We start from the raw sequence: 23,185 nt of genomic DNA, 5'->3' as shown, positions 1-23,185 counted from the left end.
CAGTTTTCATGAAATCTTGGTTGTGGTTTAGTATGGAATAATTATCACCTCCTTAAAATAAACAAACGTTGAAAATTATTATCGACGATTAGGAATGACATAATTCCTCATAAATGACATAATTCATCATTAATGATAATAATCTTAAATTAATTTATTTATAGAACATCAAAACTATGGTAATGGTGCCTATGTACTCCATAGTAAAGGTTCAGAAACTGAATATAATATTCGAAGCGTTTGCATCAGCATTTGTCGTTATAAAATTATTATAAACATAAATTATTACAAAAAAAATCAGGTTCACACAGTTAAGTATTTAGAATTGGTGTTGTTTAACAAAATCATGTAGAAAACGAACATTGTATTTTTCCGATAAATTGTTTCGTTTTTGATACCAGCAGGATACTCAAAATATAATATATATTTATATTTGATTTAAACTCCATCGTATAAAAATTAAATCATTGTGTTTACTATTAATCTATGTTGTATACCTAATAACTTATGTACTAATGTACTTCCTACATTCAAATATTAAATAAATATCGTTTAATGGATTTTATATTTTTTAACGTATTATTGTTTAGTACCAGTGATTTTAATTTATTTTTAATTCTAAAAATAAACAAGTTTTTACTAAAAGTTTCAAACTTTATGACACCATCGTATTTAATTTAATAGCACCAAAAGGTTAAAAAATGTATTTTATAACCTATATTGTAAGATGTACAATTTGGTTCAATGTGCAATTTTATAAATCCACACCAATATTACATATTATTCGGTCTTTAGAAGAGATGAATAATAAAAAAAATTATTTCATACTATAAATAAAGTTAAAAATTGGGTTTAAACGAGTAGTACCTTTGCTTGAAGTTGCTTTCCTCAAAATTGTCAATTGTAATATAAAAATAAATTTTCATTACAATCCACTATTTTTTTCTAGTCAAATATTTCGTTAAAGCATCTAATAATTTAGTTATGCAAATTAAATATTTAACAACAAGCTTATAATGTAATAAAAATGTGCATAAATTAAAAAATACGAGGTCCCGGACATTCTCAAAACGTACCCAAGAGTTAAATAAATAATAATTATAAATAATTAATAATATAGTTTTTTCGTTTAGACATCGTTGTGAATAAAACATATAGTGGCAATTGTAATTACGTATAACGAGGCTGAACTGATTGAATATTTTTTATGTGCAATGTGATTGAATATATATCATTAAAAATTCGTTATGGATTAGATTTAGAAAAAACATTACAAAATTAGGTCGTCCATCAAAAAAGTGCTTAGTTAACAACTAGTTATAAATGTCTTTTTGAGCGTATTTCGAAATAATCCATGGATTAGTTTTAGTATTTTTTTTTCAAATCAACGTTATATAACGTCATAACGTTATTATAAAAAGATCATAAAATTATTGTTATTGTAGTTATTCAATAATTTAATCGTGTTTAAGAACGAGATTTTACTATACAAACCCTGCGTATTATTGAGAAATATTAACATATTATTTAATTTCTATACTTTAAACAGATTACATTTTAACAGTTATCAATATTTGATATAATGTACAGTATTAATACTACTATTAGGTATATAAAAGTATATTGAATTAAACGTAAATTATTTTTTAAATTCTATAAGCTGCCAGTAAAAATAATATCGAACGATCTGATGAACGTTAATTAATAATTTGGACGTGAATCGATATTTCATTATAGTCGTATTTTAGATTTATACAATGTATTAGGACAATAAATCATCTTTTATTCAGGTAAGTAGGTATAAGTATTATCCCTGTTATCATTAAATATATTATATAACATTTTAATTTTTAGTAATATAGGTATGTCAATTTTTTTTTTCTTAATAAATCATTCTTAGTGGTTACAAATTACATGCAATTTAAAAATAAAAGCAGGAAATTCTTTGAATTACGATGAAAAATTATATTTTGTGTTAAAAAAATATTGCTTTAAATTTAATCTAAAATATTTAAATGTTTAATAATAACTTTTTCTCAAATTGCTTAGATAAGTACTAAGTGGAAATGGAAAATTTATTTTTCAGACAACACGACCTAGCTTTAAGATTTATCTTTTACAATTTTAAGACATATATAGAATCCTTTAGAAGATTGTCGGAATGTAGGAATGTAGGATTACCTACTTGTATAAAAACTTTGGTTCCATTCCGATTTAATGATTTAGAGGTCTAATGTCTTTATTGTCTTTATACCATATAAGGTCATATTGTGATTACTCGTGATCTAGATTAGTGAATAATTTTGTAAGTAGATTATTATTGCCAGATTATTATTAATATAATGGAGTTTTGCATTTAATGTTTTAATTAATATAGAAAATGACCTAAATATATTAACGTTGATATTTTTTAGTGTTAATTAAAGTGTACCTATTTGCTTTTCTAAACATCACATTATACATTTTTTATTTTTATTTAATTTTTTAGAAACCGGTCCATGGCCCGTTTTGAAACATAAATAATAAATGTAAAAGTGATTTTTCAAAATATTTAATCTTATAAGATTTCATCTAAAAATAACAGAAAGCTTTTAAACTTAAGTATATTCTATTTTAATCAAACTTATATTTAAGAAAAAAAACTTATAAGCATAAATTAATATATTTAAAAAAATTTTCACTCAAATACTCTTCATTAAAAAACAAAAAATTTACTCATTTGTCTGTTTCCTTCACTCGGGATTTTTTTTATTTACTCCTAAAATGTATAATGTTACATCGATTTGTTAATTTTAATTAGTCTTTTTTGGGGATTATTTAGTTATGATTTATATTCTATATTAGACATAACATTAATATTTCATAATTACTAGTCAATTAAACATTATTACTATAGAGTTAAATTAAAATATAATTGCATTTTTGCATTTTTGTTTAATAATTTTTTGCTTGTCTTTCAATTTTCTTAGGCACGACAGAAAGTTAAAATATAATTGCATTTTTGCATTTTTGTTTAATAATTTTTTGCTTGTCTTTCAATTTTCTTAGGCACGACAGAAAGCTCCATATATAGGCACATTGCGATTATTTTAGAAATAATTAAAAATAATATCGGGATACGGAAAACGTTGTACTTGTCATCTTAGCATTTATCACTGCAAATAATACTCACTTTGAACAAAAAAAAAAACCTAATAAAATCAAATTTGAGTATATCACCTTTAAACTGTGGTATCACAATTCAATTTATTAATGAAATTATAATGACAATACAAACAACAAAACCACTATAAATTGTAATTATAAAACCTAACAACCTTTCTTGTGTTTATTTTTCTTTTTCAAATAAAAGATCTTATAGTTATTTATCGGGTTGTAATTGTAAAAGTTAAATTAAATAACTCAAATATTATCAACTCACAAATTATCCCAGTTCTAAGACCATAAGGAAGTAAAAAAAAATAATAAGTAGATACTTAAATTAAATAATAATAATAATAATAATAATAATTTCTTATACTCTGCAGGTTTTACATCAATTTTATCGCTATCAGTCAAATAAGCTATTGATTGTAATCAAAATCATAGATATGTGCTGAAGATCATGATTCCACTCAGTGCCAAGAAGACCGAGTTTTATATGTAGTGGCTCACATCCAGCTAATTACAAAGGTTGCCAACCTCTTTCTAATTCATGCCAGTTGACCAGAAATTATAATTAATTAACTGTTTGAAATCTTACATTCAAAATCAAGTAATTTTTATGCGGTACTCATTTTTTAAACAAATGTCATTACTCGTTATAATAAAATCAGTATTCTAAAAATAGATTATGATCTAAGATTCGTCGGGAGATTTGTCGAATACCTTATTCCAAGAGCAATTGATCACCAAGTCTATAAAATTTCTCTTGAATTAGTATGTTTTTATTTAGAAGTATGAATAATGAGGAACCAAGTTTTACATTTAACTAAATAATAAAAACGTGATCGTGTTGACATATTTCATGAGATGTCAGTACTTCAAATTCATTACGCCATTGTGATATTTTATTGATTTTTAAAAACTTGGTTCCGAAAAACCATGTTCAATATTTAACTTAATTTTTTACACTTAACTATAAATAGTTATTTATTTTATTGAAAAAATACCAAGTGGAGTTTATGTATTCAAATCTAGAAAACTAGAAAACATAAATAATATAAAATTGTTGAATAGTTCAAAATGTAATACATTTCAAGATTATAAATAATTTTTTTTTTTTGATGTTTAGCATTGCCGTTTTACATTAGACAAAGGGTTAGCATCCATCTTGTTTACATTGATGCAAAACTCAATAGTAAAGACTATATCAAATAAAAACAACTCCTTCAATTCAAATCGCATATACATCACACAAATGACTCTTATTATAGTTGTAGCATATGAATGTGTTTTCTGTTCTATTTGAATTTATGGTGTCAAGCGTATACTAACGGTTCAAATCATCCAATATATATGTATAAAGATCATTGTCAAAATATTTGTGCATTACATATACAATCTGCTTTATGATGACATATGTTAGACAAAAATTCAAAATGATTATAGAAACGGCTTCAAATGATACCATGACAATCTACTCACGTCTCAATTTGCACTTAAAACGCCTTTTGACCATTATTGAAGTTGACGGCTTAATTGGGATTGATACAAAGACATTTTTGAAATATAAATAATAATAAAATAATTCATATGGTTTTGGTCGGTATTTTTCTACGACAAATCATCTTTGATGTCAATCTATTTAGATATTTATACTAAGAAAATATAAACACTTAAATACAACTGCAGCTCTGTATAATTTAAATATGATTATATATTATATAAATTTAAAATATTTAACGTTTTCAGTGAAAAAATATATAACATATTATGTTGTGTATTATATAGTGTATAGAAAAATGTACACTGTAAAAAATGTAGTCACGTTAATTATCATATTTTATTTTAAGTATGTCTAATGCCTTTTGGGTTGTTTCCCACACAAAACAATATTTCAGAGAAAATCTCGTGAGTCTAGAACTTATTATTACTGTTATATCAGATTTAAAAAATGAACAATAATTAATGTTATTAAAAAACCAAAATGGAAATTATTATACAGATAAAAAGTGCGCCATAATATTAATAAGCGTGTGATAGTTTGGTTTTATTATTTGTTTGCTTTTAAAATCACATTTGGCAAATGTTTTTTTAAAATATGTTTTCTAAACTAAATAAAGTGTGCATTATATTATATTTATTTAAAACTCTTGCACTACATCATCAGATGAGCAGTTGTTTTCAAAACAGTTTGAGTAATTTTTAATGAAACATTCTTTCTGTTTCTAATTATTATATCATACCAAATGACACGCGTGAATATTATCTTAGCGTTTTGATACGGAGAAGGTATAGTTTTCTCCCATTGTATTATATTATAGAAGATTATACACAAAAGTATTTTACAGACGTAACGTTGAAAATGAATACCTACTATTATGCGTACAATTTAAACAAACACTGAGTGTTATATTATACTCTCGTGTTGACGCTTTAGTATTTAATATAGGGGTGCGGTAACGGTGAAGTTATGTTGGTGTATTATTTTAACAATTTAATATTTTCAAACTATTTCACTCGGATAATATACATGCACCAATGTTATTTGGAATGCAAACATACGCTATTTACCTTGACACGAAATAATTATAATGCTGCCTTCCACGTAATTCATCACTTCGTAAGTTTATACTTGAAAGCTGAAACACTAGTGTTTTTTTATAGAGCGAACATTTCGAAAATATTAGTGACATTTAATTCAAATTTTATTATTTCTTAATTGAATATTATAAAAGTTAATTTTTGTACTTGGTACGATTTATAAAATATTAATAAATATTAATATATTATATGATGTTATACATATATATAGGTAGGTGCATGCTTTTTTTTGATTGATCTCTAAAAACAACATCGACAGCAAATGCAGTTAGTTATAAAAGGTTAAAACATATATAATATGATTATATAAATACAAAGATAAGTTAAAATAAAAAGGATATACATTGTTTTATATATTTTAATGACAGATTTAGTATGTTTTAAAAATTCATTAAATCTATGTTTTTTTAGGATTGGGATCGAGGCTGACTATAGGTTGTGTGATAATCCTGTGCTTGGTTGTACATTTAACAGTCGGCAAATTATATGTTTGACGATTAACATAGTTCCGCAGATTTGACAAATGGGAGGCTCCTCTGGTCCTCTCTTATCATCAGGAAACCGAGCGCGAATCCATTGGCAAGTCTGTTGAGTGCTGTATCTTCTTTTCGGTTAAGCTTTGGATTTATCCAACAATTATGGACATCTCTTTTAATCTCATTTAATTTGGTATTTTGTGTATTCCAGATACTTAGCAATTTATATTTTGTAAATGCATTAATGAGATCTTTCGCGTCGTCGTAAGACGTTTGGTTTATTAAAAAGGTTACATTATCATTAACGTCTAATGAGGCTTGCTCGTCGGAAGTTTCGTTTCCTATAATATACACATCTAATAATTTAAATGCTACATTACTATTTTAAAATTACTTATTTAACTAAAATATTTATACACCGTATGTCTGCGAGAACAACATGGTATTAATAGTACTATGATCACTATCAGTGCTAACTATATATAAAATTTCTGTGCATAAATGTATATAAAATATCTACAAGGTGTTTTGGCTTTAAGAAGTATATTTGTTATTTATTCATATTCGGTACTACAATAACTACGTTTCGTATTTGGAGGTGTTGTGAATCACTAGTTAGGGCCATTAGTTTTACATTCCTTTATAGTTATACCGTGCCGATCGGTTTGATTTTAGATATTATTATATTATGACTTTAATCTATGTCACAAATAATATGGTGCCTGAATGTGTCCAACACTGTGTTTTTTATCTCAACCAAACTGATAATTATTTAAAAATTATATTATGACTGGACATCAAAAATACCTTTAGTTGCAGCACCGGTAATTTTGATACGATATTTAGGTTTATTTTATTAGAACTTAGAATTTTTAAATATCGAAAAATGTTTAACCTTCATGTTTTGAATAATAATAAAATTTAGAAAACAACGCTGCTCTTAAGCATGTTTGTTATAAAGTTGATTGTAATTATAGACATCGTAAGAAATTGATTGATTGATTAAACAACAAGCGTTAATAATGGTAGGCACAGAAAAAGTTTTTTATGCATATCATATTAATCAATAATAAGGCAACGTTTTTTTACATCTTATGAAATTTTTTTTAAAAATAAATAATCCGTTTTAATAATAATATGACACGTTGTAATATTTAGAGCGAGATAATGATGCCGGACAGTGACAAATTTTGTAGCACTGTAGTCAGTTATTATTTCATCATCAAGTGTTAACATTTTTCATTTATGCTCAAAAAATATGTTTTGTTGTATATATAAAAACAAATTTTAAACGTTATTCGTTATCTACAGTAAAACCTATATTTATACATGCATTTAAAATATATAAATGTCATCCTTTTGGTTATCAAGGTAAAAAGGTGTATTTTTATTATTTATGATTTAATTGAATATTAATATTGATATCACATAAATAATACATATTTAATTAATAAAATAAAACAATATTAACAAATGGTTATCTATCTTAACATACGATTGTAAATAGGCTACTCTATGTCATTTAGGTACTTTTGACAAAGTTAAATCTAAATCCAAATAATATTGTGCTATTATTTATTAAAATAATATTACAGTACTTTATGTACATATTTTAGCAACGGCTGGATATATGATAGTTATATAAATATTGTATTGAACGAAAAATAAATTGGTGTTTATACAGTTGGTTAAATGGCACATCAAACTGAAAGCAGGTAAAGAGAAAAATTAAATTTCCGCATTAAAATATATATATATTTAGATCTGTCTAATGATATATAAATGTTTTATAAGGTTAATGAATTTGAATGTTACAAACGTAAGTAATTTAGTTCCAGCACTTGAGAAAATATTCTAGTACAAAATTATAATATTTATTTGGGAATTAAACAGCTCGCAATCAAATACAATTATTGAAGTTTATTAAGCGATTAAGTTTGATTAAGTTTGATTAGTATTTTATTTTTGTTGATGCTGGAGTTGGTAATAAATGAAAATTGAACAATTGTATTAATCTTAATCAACAAATTCTCAAATATATACAAATATTATGAAGAAATGTATATGATACAGTAAAAAAAAGAAGTACTAAGTCGTTTACATAATTTGTTTGTACATCGTATATGCAATATTTCGATAAATTTATAAACAAAAACGAAAGTGTTTATTTTTATGTTGGTACATATTACACCACAGTACACAGTGGTTGCCACCATAAATATTATCACAGCTGCCAATATACCACTATTATCAGTATGATATTTTACATTTTCTAATATTTTTTTTTTTTTTAATATTGCCGATAAAATAATGTCTGAGGATAATACTAGGTGTTCCGATCTGGTAAAACTAATCATGTAAGTACATTTTTATTTTAATATTTTATAATTAATCGCCTAATAATATGGTTTAAGCATATAATTTATGGCATAAGTATATTTTTACAAATCTAAATCACTAATAGTCTCCATATTGTAGGGGTTTTATGAATTTCATTTAATGATGCTAACCTAGGTTTTTAATTTCATAACCAGAAGAAATAGATTATTTAAATATTTAAAAAATTTTCTATCTATATAAATATATAGAATATACCTATAGAATAAATAGATTTTTAGTATTCGAGTAGGTACATCAAATTAAGATAGTGGACTATCACTTTAGCGTAGTACCTACATTTACTCATTCGAACTTAACCCTAAATACTTAGCCATCAAAAAAACATTTGATATTATTCGATATTTGTATATTTACGTTGTTATAAGAGTTATAAGTTATTATTGTTGTAGAGTTTTTTTGTTCCTGATTGTGAAATAAAAATATAAACAATTGTTGTGAAAAGAACATGAATTAACATAATTGTTGAAAATAAGTAATTTCGGTAAAAACGTGGCTTGTGATTTACATCTAATTTAGACCATTAACAAGCATTTTTTTTTTTCACCTAAAATATAAAATTGACATAGAAAATTAGCTCGGTTGTCATTTGAACAGAATATCATCCTATATACACTTGCTTATACAATATACCTATATACAAGTATATTATACTGTGACCACATTACTCAGCCGGCTAGATAAAAAAGACTTCTATATTTAGGTACAAAAAGAAAGACCTTGAACATATTTCCCAATAAATTTTAAGGGGGTCCAGTCGTCTCACGGAGCTGACTATGCCGCCAATGCAGCGCTATTGTCTAGATTATCTGTGTCAGTATGTTTATATAATAATAATGTATATACCTAAACTACGTCGACCAATACGTATGTATGTGGATAATATAAGTGGCGGCGTGGCGCATAATATATACTTGTTACATAGATATTGGAAAACTGTCGTTCCGCTTTATTCTTGTTCTTACATATTATTATTGAACATAAACAGGACGGTTCACGTCCGGACATTCGATTAGAAGCTACGACGACCACGTCCGGACCAGTTCTCGTCGAACATTTACAAAGAATTCGTTTATAATAATCATTATAACGTTATTGTGCTGGGTATATACGGTCGGTGAAGTACTGTGGACGGGTATATACGGTCGGTGAAGTACTGTGGACGGGTATATCCACGGCGGCGCCGGTCGGGGGCAGTATAAAATCAGGACCTACGGTTGTATAATAATAGATATGCGGGGTGAGATAACAACGAGGGTCGTTATAACGTCGTCAAAGACGGTTTCGCAAAGAACGGAGAGAGAAATAAGACGAGCAAAAAAAAAAACCACAACATTGATTTATGCATTCTGGGCACTTCTCTTCAAACCGGTGCTGTCGGGGCGATGCCGCCACTGCGGTGTATGGAAAGAACAAAAAAAAAATTATTCACTTGGCCGGAAAGGAGACGGTGTTTTTTCGCTATATTTTATTGTGTTTTTTTTTTTTTTTTTTTTTTTAATCGTTATTTTTCATTCGGATGTAAAGTGCATAGTAAAGAATAATAAACCCATTTCGCCCGGTTGATTAGGCCTCGGTGGCGGCGGAAGAATTGTTCAAGTGGACGTAAACGACCCCGCGGGTGAAACGGCTGGCCGCCTTTCCGGGTGCGTTTTTAAGACTCGAGGGAAATAATTGAAAAAAAAAACCAAAAAACTGTAAGAGGACACTGCAAGAATGTCGTAAGCCCGCGGAATTACCGAGATTACTGTATACTATATTCTCTTTTCGTTTCCATATTTTTTACAGTCTCGGCGTCACGTTATTTCCGTTTTTTAGTTATACAAAACAGTTATAATAACTATAGTTAAGTGTACAGAGTAGGTTACACAGAGAAAAATTTACCTACAGTGCTGAGTGCTGTTAAGCGATTTCCCGCCAGGGGACAAATTTCACAGTGCCACTTTTCATTTTATTTATTGTTATAACGAATAAATTCCCTTTGGTATAAGTATATATACATAACATAATGAAAAGTCATTCATATCCTATTTATTTAAAGAAATCGCTAGATATACAAAGCTCGTAAGAAGATAAATAAGATTCAACTAAGTACAAAAAATATACAAATAACCTAAACTAATCAAATTAAGTGAATTTGATGTTCAATGGCTAATAATGTATATCACGAAATGCAAAAATACTTGTTATTTAAAAAGAAAATCTCAGCATGCTGAGACTACCAAACTTTAGCTCAATTTACACAGCTGAGGCAGTGGCAATCTCCTTTGCCCTGGACCTCATTAAAACAACACACACACATAAAGCAGTAATCCTAAGCGACTCACTAAGCACGTTAAGAACTATCGATAACCCCATCACCCCAAATGAGATCACCAGGAAAATACATAACCAACTCAACGATCTTACACAGTCAGGCCACTCAATCACTCTGATTTGGATTCCTAGCCACAATCAAATCTCGGGTAATGAAAGAGCTGACGAAAAAGCTCGTCAAGCATTAACCTCCCCTGACGCTATTAAACTCAACTGTTTTACCCTAAACGACGCCAGATCCTTATCAAAAACAATTGCAAACAATTTATGGCTACGGGAATGGAAACAAGGCGCCTCTAAACTTAACCAAATCAAAAATACCATTCACACATGGCATTCCCCACCTGAATTTTCAAGAAAGATGGAAGTCTCCATAAATAGAATGCGCATAGGACACACGCAGCTAACTCACCAGTACTTGATGAACAAAGAAGACCCACCCATTTGCGCCAGTTGTGGTACACTTCTATCTATCAAACACATCGTATCTGAATGCCGTTCCTTCGAATCGGACAAACGAGAAGCTGGAGTATCAAATATTATATCGGAAGCCCTCCACCCAGACAACATAGCCGCATGATGTCCTTTTTAATCAAGACCAACCTAATTAATAATCTATAATCTAGTATGTTGTAATATGTGTAATGTTTTTGTAAATAATGTAAATAGTGTATACAACAATTATCATTAACAATGTAAACTATGTCAGCCAATGGCCTCCGCAGCCGAGACTTATTTCTAATAAAAAAAAAAAAAAAGAAAGAAAATCAATGTGGCCGAACATTTGATTGATTCATTAACTGAGCTACAGGAAAAAATAACTAGCTGCAGGTAACACCTCAATCGGATTTTTGTCACAGGTTGATGTTTCAAACTTTTCAACAGATTCAATATAAATTAGAGATAAGGATGAAAATGAATTCAACATTTTTGATTAATATTTTATGCAGAAAATATAACATGATAAGCTTGTTAAAATGTGATTATTTTTATTTTATTTTTATCTAATTTTAAAACCGAATGCTTTTGATCCAAATACAATATAAATATAGGACCTCAAAGAAGCGATTATAAAAAGTTTTTTATTTCCTAAATATTATAAACTAAGTATTTTTATTAATTTATAATGAAAATAGATCAAAACTGGGCTTCATCAGTTTTGTAGTTGGAAGTCTCTACTTCGTGTCTTAACCTGGTAAAAGTAATTAAGGACAGACGAAGAAGGGCAGATGCCTATAAGTGACAATTGATTGAAAATAAATAAATAAGCGGATATTTTGATAAAAATTTGTTAAAGAGGAACTATAATATTATATAGTAGATATTATTACAAAAAGGAAGTTTAACAATTTTGTTTTCCTTTGTCAGTGACGTTTCTTGATAGGTGTCAACTGGTATTAAAATCAACCATCAATTCAATAAGTAATTTATTCAGTTGAATTTTTTTGGATTACCATCAGATGATTCATATTAGAAAAAAACATAATATCTGTAGGATATCATTGTACCTCGCATAATGTCATTCTTAATCTGGAAGCTGTTTATAAATTATAAGTGTCTAAATGTGTCTTATAATAATGGATGTATTTGACTTCCGGTAAACGAATTTCACTAATTTAAAACTGTTCAAGTGTTCATCTATTCGATTTAATTAATATAGCTATACCTGCCTACCTATATAGAATTGATTACTTTCTGTTTTTAATGAGTAAAATCAAAATCGTATCACTAAATTAAAAAAAAAAAATCCTTTCTATTCATAATTATTCAGTAAAGTCACCTAAAAAAAAATAGTGCCACCTCCAAAAAATGTACCTCTCCATACAACACGTGTTCGCTTTTCACGCTCACCACTCTTTAACGCGTCAGTGCTTATATCTTCATCCTATGTACGTTATATTATATATATATATATATCATTATACACCGTAGTAAGTTAGGTTTTATGTTTTCAGAACGTCAATGGAGGCGCGTGAACGAGCTCGTTGAAAAATGCCAATAATACTACGGTATTAATAATGATGAAAACCAAAATGGAAAACACAAGAGTACCTACCAGCGAAAACATGACAACGACACGACGTTTTTCGCACACGCTACGAACGATGTTCGGACGATTAATCATCGTCGCCGGTCACACCATCGTTTGGGCCGATGAGCCGATATTGTGCAGTGTGTGCTGCCCACTTGTTGAACGGCCCGAGAGAGCGCGACGATTCTGACGACCCCGTCATCGGTTTTTGATTACAGTTGTCAGTTTTAACGTAGGAAATTAATAGCAATCGGTGTCCCAACCAGTGTATATGATATATTATAAAATATTATTAGGGTATTGTGGATCGTATGATATCGGTGGTGAAACCGTATTGTATTATGTGTGACTGTGTGATGCGTGTGTGCGGTGTCATTGTCTGATGGGGGGGGGGGGGGTTAAACTCTATATGACGTATAAAACATGATGTTATGTACCCGAAAATTTGTATTATTATTCACTCTTTCATTTAGCGAAACAGTATAGTTTCGTGTTATTATTATTATTTTTTTTAAATAATACGCATAACTACTACGTCGCACGTTTCGATCGGTGTATATTATTGTTGCTGTATCGATTGTTACTTATACAAACCGACTGCAATGGAAGGTTCTGTTATTATTATTTACGTTTTTATTATTATATTCAACTCGTTTTTGGATGAGCAACCGTTGTATAGTTTCTATTGCGCGCACACTAGAACATAACAAAATTAATATTATTATGCACGCCGAGTGAGTGATCCGTTTAATAGCCATACTATTATTTTCCAAGTAGATTATTGTGTTTTCATACTTCTTTATTATCGTTTGAATTATTTACGACACTATAGATTTTTATACTATGAAATGTTATTATCAGCTATTGGGGGTTTTTATTGAGAAAAAAAATGTATAAGCCTATGATCAAAAGCGTAATATATATATTATCTAAGAATGATTTTTTTTTTAACGAAGGTGTTTTTGAAATAAACTATAGGATTCGCTGGTTTTATCCAATTTCTTCTAGCACAAAATATCATCATTGGATAATGTTGAGTTGAACGCAAAATTCGATTCGGGAGGCGTTATAGGAAGTGGAGCTATAATTAATTCGATCTCCGTGTATATATTATCATTGTCGTCGCCGGATTCCGATTAGAATATTTTAATACAACGATAGTGCCGACGTCATAATAATAGTATAGTCTTCTAACGCAGCACCCGGCAATCCGTTTCCCAGGCAAATGTCGTAATATTATGATTATTATTATTGTACGAGATGCACAGCACACGGATGGCAAATGATTTTAGTGCGTGTTTATGATTTATAATATCATACGACGCATATATAGCTGTGTCACCACCGCATGTTTGAACTAATAATTCTATAACACAACCCATTTACACGAAATCAAACGCGTATTGTCGTCATTATATCGATAAGTTATTGCACCGGTTGGAGCTCGTTATTAATACTGATTTCGAGTATAACCTGCACCGCTGTCGAACGGCGAAACTGACTGCCATGATGGAAATAATAACAATCATTTTTGTAGCGAACGGTTGTTCAATAATAATGCGTACAGGTGACATTACGTGTTAAACGTACAAAACTAATCTAAATAATAATAATAATATTATAATAATGATAATATTATTAAATATTGACTGTAACTTTGACTATTCTGTGCTAAATGATGTTGATATTGGTAAAATGGATAAAATATGCAACAAATGCCAAGCAAAGAAACGGAAGGCTGAAGCTCATTGACTATATATGACGTTGTAGCGGTGGAAAAGTATAGTTATACCTAAAATTCCCGAACCAACATATATCAGACTGACATTATCAGTTCGGTCATTCACGGGAAGTTTTGAACATGACTAGCCAGGTGTTAAACGACTAATTTTGGATCATATATATTATAGAGTTGATATTTTTAACGGGGAACGAAGTGCACGAGGATCAGCTAGTATAATAATTATGCACAAGCGTTTTAGTAGGTGACACAAAACGAAATTATTAACATTTATTTTGTTAAATTCATTTTCATTCCCATTTTTTTAAATATTAATATAGCAATAATATTTTAGAGTCTGAGCATACCAAAGTATGGATTAATTTTACAATGACGTGTTTTTTCTGTCTAGTATCGACTCTGACACAGTAAAAACGCTCTGATTTTTTACTTCAGCATATTTTTTGATAGAAAAGTGAATCTAGTACTTAGAGAGAGGAGGTGGTTCTGCAAAAGTAGGTAAAGAATTCCTAACAGTTTTCAAAAGCATCGGGAAAAACATAAAATAAATTAAAGAAAAACGGAGATTTTCACGTAATAAAACCAGTTATCAAAAAAAATAATTTTGATTTTTGATGTAACTTTAAAAAAAAAATCGTAGATATATAATACTTTCACAGAATGTTTATACTATAATTGTATGCATCATAAAAATACAATATACCAGACCGGTAACCACTTGCGCGCCTTTTATTATTATTAATGTATTATATAGTAAACAAAAATTACTGATAATTGTTTTTATTCAAGGTTTTTTTAGGTCGAAACTACATTTTGTATCAAGTTTGGACTAGAGGTCCACAACCAAAACAAATGTTACAAGCTCGTGATCAAGTAGCTTGTTGGTGTTATAATAATATTATTGTAAGCTATAACGGTTCCAATCGTCGGCTATGGAAATTTGACGTGACGTATTGTTTTAGGTACTCACTAATTACTTGCCTGTTCAGTGAACGAGTGGATATCAACAAATTAAAGAAAACTCCGTTTCAACCAAACTGCTATTTACAGCCGTGACACTCTGTGTGCACATTTTCAGTTTGCTTTAGTGTGTATACTGTGTATCGTAATCGTAGGTCTTAAGTAAATTATCTGTAGGAAAACAGAACCCATCGTGACTGGTGGGTAGTAATTAAAATGAACGTAATATTATGTCATGTTCGACAAGACGTACTATAATGGTGCTTATCTATTGACTGGTCGTAGGTACTTACCACGGGATAACATGCACCGACACGTCATTTAAATATTAACTTCCATGTTTAATTTGAAAAACAAAAATATGCGGCTGCTGCTACAAATGTAAATATTTAAAAAAAAGAGAGAGAAAAACGCGCACTAAAGTTTTTCTTTTTATTGTTTTGATATGCTTATGGAAAAATTAGGGAATTATCAAAAAAAAAAAAAACAATTTTTGTACGTTATGGTAACAAAAAACAAAAGGTTCTGTTTTTTAAATAAAACACGCACTGATTAAAACATGATATTTGTACACCAAATTATATTTATCCATGCGCGCGCACACATAGGTATACATGTTTATATAGGTTATGTTGTCTTATGTATATTACATAATATCTATATAACTATAATATGTATGTTATTGTGTAGATGTGTTGATGTTATTTGTGTGTTTGGTCATCAATTTATTTTGTTTTCAATTAGAATAGATGCAAACTAATTGCTTTATATGCTGTTTTTACGATTCAAATAATTAGAATAAATAATAATCAACTGAATATTTTAATTAAGAGCAAAATTGATACACTTTTCTCGTCTTTACAATTATATCCATTTTGAAATTATTAATCATTAAAACGGTCATATCTATCGAACCATGTACCGAAATGCGAATAACATTTAATTTGTTTTTCCTAAGCTTGTAGACACGAAGAAATATTTTAAGCCAATAATTACATACATAGAATCGTAAAGTACCAAATCATAGTTAAAAGAACGTTGGGTGGACCAATCGTAAGTCTTTTTAAAAATTACAATTTTGTATTAATTTACATATTTTAATTGAGAATTTAGCCTGATTAATAACGAAGCATTTGTTTCTGTAACCGGTAAAAATCGTATTTATTTATTAATCGTATTTTAATACAGCACGAACATATTTTATGACGTCTTAATGATAAAATATAATTATCCTCACATTTTGTTATTTGGCACGATTATGCATATTGCATTATAATAATATAATATTATATTGTACAAACACACTGCCTTCGTCGTTCAACGGTATACAGTGCTGTAGGTATATAAACATCATGTACGGACCTATATGCGTTGAGCCATGCGTACGATTATACGATGACTATATGTATATATATATATATATATATATTATAGCGGATTTCTAAGCTTTGATTCTCCATTTCCATACGTATAGCATACTAATAACGTCGAGCGTGGAAACTAATTTAATATTGATGGAAGACAGCACACGGGATAGGCATAGATTTATACAGTCAAAGCTCGGGAGATGATTGGTGACGATAATGTTGTACAGACATTATATTTTTGTTGTTATGTGCAGTCTATATTATTGTATATATAGTTCACTTTTATGTGTCCGACGCGAACCTAATATCGCGGCAGTCACTATATATAGAAATATTCATAATATTATTGCGTATCACTCTGCATGCGTTGTACAACAGTAATGTATAAGATTTTTCAAATTCGAATTCTTTCACCGGAATATAATATATAAAAGATAAATAATATTTTCCCGCCGACATTTTGGTAAGTGTGCAGCCTAACATAAAAATGGATAAAATGCATTTTAATATTCAATCTTTATTCTGCTATTTAATATTATATTAATTATCAAATTTGCCTATTGTACATAGTTGTATAGATTGTAAATTACTTAAATATATATATAAAAAAAAAATTTAAAAAAAATAAAAAATATTTTCAATCTTTAAATATTCTGTTTAAAAATTGTATACAAAGTAATTCTAGGAGCCGGGAATTTAAAAAAAATAAAAAATATTTTCAATCTTTAAATATTCTGTTTAAAAATTGTATACAAAGTAATTCTAGGAGCCGGGAAAAAAATCGAAGTCTCGAGTTCGACTGTACAATTTATTAGCTGTATGTAAAAAAGGTGATTATCAATAAACTTGAATGAAGTGATGTCAGCCGTTGTTTTTCGGATCGAATTTGAAATTAGAAAAACTTCACAATAAAAATATAATAAATCAATAGTGTAATTTATCGAAATATCGAATAGTATTTATTTTAAACATAAAAAGTCAGTAGGTATCACAGACTACAGAGAATTTCCATCTGAAGACCTCAAGTACCATCCGGCTTAGTACTTCGCAGTACCACAGGATGATTGGTGGACCAGTAGGTCGAACGCAGATGTTCAAACTAGTGATCGTAATTAGTGCCTTTATAGCTGCAGCTTTTTAAACATAATCGCATCAAAATATTATATCGAAGGGCGATTTCCAAAGTTTCTGATGAAAATGTCGTCGTTTTCTTAGGCACACATCTAAACATACAGAGTAACAGAGTCATATATTATGCACAGTTTATGTCTCACAGTCTTTTGATATTGTTATCAAAATATAACAAAGCCCCTAAATCATCGACAATCGTCCCTCGCGTTAATAAAAATGGTTTAAGACTACGGAAATAGGGAAAAACAAATATATGTTCTCGATCGTTTCAACCAGTCACGCTAGATTTTCCAGAATATTATCATAATAGAATATCTATACGAAATATTACACCTCTCAAAATCGTACGCATGCGATGGACACGCCACGGGGTTCACGGAACAATTTGTGTAGTGCCTACACAATATGAGGTCGTCTTATTATTGAGATGTAGCACACTAGCACAATATATTACAGAGTGGTGCGCGAGAAAATATATTAGTGGCATCGTGTTAGCGACGAAAAATAAATACAGGCCCTCTGGAATAAAATAAGCACAAGTCGAGGAAAAAGTGACGGTTTACTTATATGACAACACATATGCAATATGCATGTATATAATACATTGTACTGGACCGTCGACGATAATATAATAATAACAACACACGCGATAGTCGAGCACAACAACAATAGGGTCGTCCGGAACATGTTTTTATTTTATTTTTCACATTTCAGCACTACAATATTTTAAAACCGGCCGTCCATATTATACCTACTATGTATATATTTCGAAGATGACATATTATATAAAATAAGTAACCTATAAATATGATATTCAGGTACTGCCGGTAATAAGCATAATTATACGATTTTGATAAAGATTATATATTTTGCATAGATATATATATATATATAGGTACAGAATAATAAAGTACCTATATTATTATTTACAATTTTAAAAAATTAACGAAAAAAGATATATTTTTAATGATACTATTGTGGATTTTAATGAAATTTGTGGGCAGGCACACCAAAATCGTTAAATGTAAATAAAATTATAATTGTTTCCTATTTTTTCGTATCTATGTATTATATTTTAATAAGACATTTCAAATTGCATGTTGACCGACTTTTTATAAACATAATATTTAACTAAAAAATAAATATATTGTTATAAGACACAATATAATCACAATCTGTGAAAAAATTCATTTTTATTACAAAAATAAAAATTTGGTTAATTTGTGTTATAAAATAAAATGATATTTATAACATTCATAAATTAAAATACAATGACTTTTTAACGTATTTAAAATCATCTCAATGGATTATTTATTGCATATATAATTCGTTGAAACCTTAATACATACATGATATTATGTTGGAATCGATAATTTCATCGAATATCTTAATTATTAAACTCGGTGAAGAAAATGTTTTCAGTGAATTCTAATTTATAATCTCTATCAAGTGATCTTGATGTCATTAATAACGGTTGGTTGTTTTCTTACGATAGTTTTACACTAAAATGAAGGATTTTCTTATCCAATTTTGTTTTTTCAGTATAACAGTATGGCAAAAAGTTATAAACATTAAACATGTTGTATAAATTTGCATTATTAATATTCAAGTTTCTGAAACTTACAATGCTGAAACGTTGTTTCTTTTAAGATATTATAGGTATACTGCAGAGGTTCATAATAATTATTTCTCCGAGTATAAGATATGAAGTTACATTTTCCATAGAACAATACCTACAATGAGTGACATTCTATTTTTTAATTTCAGTAAAAAATTTAAATTTTCATCCTTGAAAGTTAAGTAGATATCTTTTAAAGTGTTTTTTTTTTTTTAGTAGAAATTGTATGGCTGAAAAGAAGTCCATAGTGGGATTAATTAATTATCATTATTCATTCACATTACATCATACAGCGAATAAGAAATAAATTAAATGACAGTGAATTAAAAACAATCTTATAAAACAAACAAGAAAAAGAGAAAAATTTAAAATTGTGATAAGAAATTAGGGTTTTCGATCTGATGATAATAGGAATATAATTGAGTTATAAAACAAATGTTATACTTAATCAAAATTTTTAAAATTTTGTATGTCATAATAATAATCATTATTAAATAAATATTTGGTGAAAACATAATTGTTAACGTTTGAACAATTTATTTCTAATTTCAATAGAAAAACCCGTCATCGATGTGATTTCTTTTAGATTTTAGCAATACATTTTTGTTTTGATTAAAATATTGTAATAACAATGAAGCCTTAAACACGTTTTAGATTTTAATTGAAAATATCACCAGAATCAAAAACAAAATCGTAATTCAGTTCGTTATTTATATGTACTGTGTACGTCAGGGATGTACAAATGTTTGATTTTTCATCATACCTACGGCTAACCGAAAACGATAAAATGTTCTGTCAAAAGTTAAGTTGTTTTAGTTATAACTACATAACATATACATGGTATTATGTTATTCATGTGTGCAAGTATAATATATTCAATATATCGTTAAGACGTAATATCATCGTCGGACAATATTTAGGCTACCTAAACGTTTCGATATTGTTTTGTTGCATTAATTCGTGAACGCTATCGAGGAACATGATGTATATAATTATTGTGTTTAACTAAATTTAATAACGTTCTAGGTGTATTATAAAGGTACATAATAATAATATCAATATAGAAATTTAAAGGTACTGGTAGGTATTAGTGCTGCTATTGCGATCGCCTGTGGATAAACAATTACCAATAGGCGAAAATTCGCCATCATTTTAGAAGGGGCTAAAGTTTAAAAATACTTTATTCGAAATTAAAGTCAGTCTCTGGAAATCATTTCACTTTAAACACCATGATAAACCTAAAAATGGATTTATCTTAGATTTCTCATATCATACGTATATACGAGTATGTAATTTTATACAACTTACATATAATATGTATCATATTAGCATTTGTAAACTATAAATTTAAAGAGCTAAGAAAAATAGTCAGATGAAAACTTTTTTTGTAAATTTGTACTTAAAATATATTTTTGCTCCAATTATATTTCAATTTAAAGTTATTGCATGTACAAAGTGTCTCGCGATAATCTGACGTATGGAATAACTTGTTGTATTCAATATTTACAATTTTTTGTTCTTTATAATTCATTGACACTTACGCTACATTTTTAGTATAATTTTATTTTTTAACACTTAAAATAAATAACTTAAAAATTGATAAAAAATGTTTAGATAAACTCAAAATAGCCTATTTGTGAATTTGATTATAGGAATAATTTTGATGGTAAAAAGATTTATCCAAGTCAAACGTTTAATTAGCATAATTTTTTTTGTCGGATCTTTCTGAGACATCCTGTATACATTATTTATAGTAATTACCAGTTACTACTACTCAGTGTGTTCGAGTAGGGTTATTTTCGCTATGCCTACGTTTTAAGGAGGCCCATAGTTCCCCTCGATCTCCTCTCCAATTTCCACTTGGGCATGGGCCGTATATTTTTATAATATTTGATATTATTTGCTCTATACTTCTATATAGGTACGTACCTAAGAGTTATTACAGTCGAGTGGACGCAGTGTCATATACATATATTACGCACAATAACTACATATAAAGATAAACTATAGTATATACTCCACGGTTTGGCTTTTGATATTACAATGTACTATCAGATACTTTGGTATACAACAATAGCAATATTTATTATTTACAATGTCGAAAATACATAATATCAAACTTGGCAGTCCACAAACGTTTTATGCTGATTACCTCCACTGTCTCATTTGTCAAGATATAACTATGATATATTTTAGATAACCACCAACGTCAGAATTCCAGAAACATATCATACCTACAATACAATTAGTTTAATATCAGTTAAGTTAAGCATTGAACCATTTGCAGTTGCACAATCTAGGTACTGATACTAATTAATAATAATTAATAACGGTTCGTAACGGATTTATTCATTTATTAGCATAATAGTAATCGGATTTTATAGAGCGCTAGGTAATTGTTACGAGTACACTTGTTAAAAATTATTTTTATAATTATTATTTTTATTTATTTAACTAATTTACTACATCTCTTAAAATTAATCGATGTTGAAAATAGACATATTTGAAAAAAAAAACCTTACATCGCAGTAGCCAATATTTTAACATTCCGAAGAAAGTATTTTCCGTGCTATATGAAAAATCTATCGGTTCCTGCAGCGTTGCAAAGTGGAATATATTATTATTATCCGATTCCCATTAAACATTCCAACTGTTGTGTGAATAATGCAGTTGCTAATAACAGTTTCAAATTTTCAATCTAGTCATGTTAACATTTATCTCAATCAATCACAACAAGAATATTTCCATTCCCGAGTAGGTAATACAAATTTAAATTCATAGCATATAGACCCAGAAATAATGTGCATCCGAAAGGAGCCGATGGTAGATACTGATTTTAATTCAATTTTGAGTGATGTTGGGCATAAAAATATTATTATGTCATAGGCGTAGAAGGAATGATTATATACGCTCTATAGAGTGTTTGTTATGAATAGGATTCGGATTTGAAGGCAATATAATCGATAAAAAAAAGCATTTAAAATGTAAAAAAAGGCATTTAATTTATATAAAAAGCAATTCATAAATATACTACGAAATAGTGAACATTTTTTTAACACTTTCAAATACTCATATTTTGAGAAAAATACAAATTAAAAATGAGCATGAATACTAAACTACATTAGGTTTTTGCTATTTTATATAAATAGATTACCTTTTTTTTTTAACCAGGTTTGTCCTAAGAATTAGTTAAAAACAATTTTAAAAATTAACTTACTTGAGTTATACTAGTTAATAATGCAAAATAAACTAGTTGGTATTAAAAAAATAATTGACTACTATGTATTTTGATGAGCTATCTTCAGGAAAACGGCGACGGTTATTTTTGGGCTCAAAATATTTTTTATACATTGAAAATGATCTTCCTACGTCCACCGAAGTTATCGTGGCGTATTTCATACA

The 23,185-nt window shown here is 28.4% G+C and overlaps 1 protein-coding gene and 1 long non-coding RNA gene across 4 annotated transcripts in view; one reads left to right on the top strand and one right to left on the bottom strand.

Annotated features, from left to right (window-relative positions):
• LOC107162947 (somatostatin receptor type 5-like) overlaps window positions 1-23,185 on the bottom strand; it is a 220,315-nt gene that overhangs the window by 64,976 nt on the left and 132,154 nt on the right. Inside the window, exon 1 of one of the 3 annotated variants that reach the window (XM_089228643.1) lies at window positions 15,961-16,098. The exons of the other annotated variants lie outside the window; for them this stretch is intronic. The gene's annotated coding sequence lies outside the window, so the exon portion shown is untranslated. Of the gene's footprint in view, window positions 1-15,960; window positions 16,099-23,185 lie in introns of those variants that run through there. 3 annotated transcript variants of the gene reach the window in all.
• On the top strand, window positions 1,549-7,495 carry LOC149055010 (uncharacterized). The gene is made up of 3 exons (XR_016191925.1): window positions 1,549-1,790; window positions 3,528-3,754; window positions 6,157-7,495. It is a non-coding gene; the product is annotated as an uncharacterized LOC149055010 (long non-coding RNA).

This window comes from Diuraphis noxia, unplaced genomic scaffold (genome assembly GCF_037042655.1).
Source record: "Diuraphis noxia isolate RWA-SAM2 unplaced genomic scaffold, SU_Dnox_SAM2 contig0005, whole genome shotgun sequence".
NCBI lineage: Eukaryota > Metazoa > Arthropoda > Insecta > Hemiptera > Aphididae > Diuraphis > Diuraphis noxia.
Note: the sequence above shows the minus strand (reverse complement) of the source record. Positions and strands in the feature narration are given on the sequence as shown.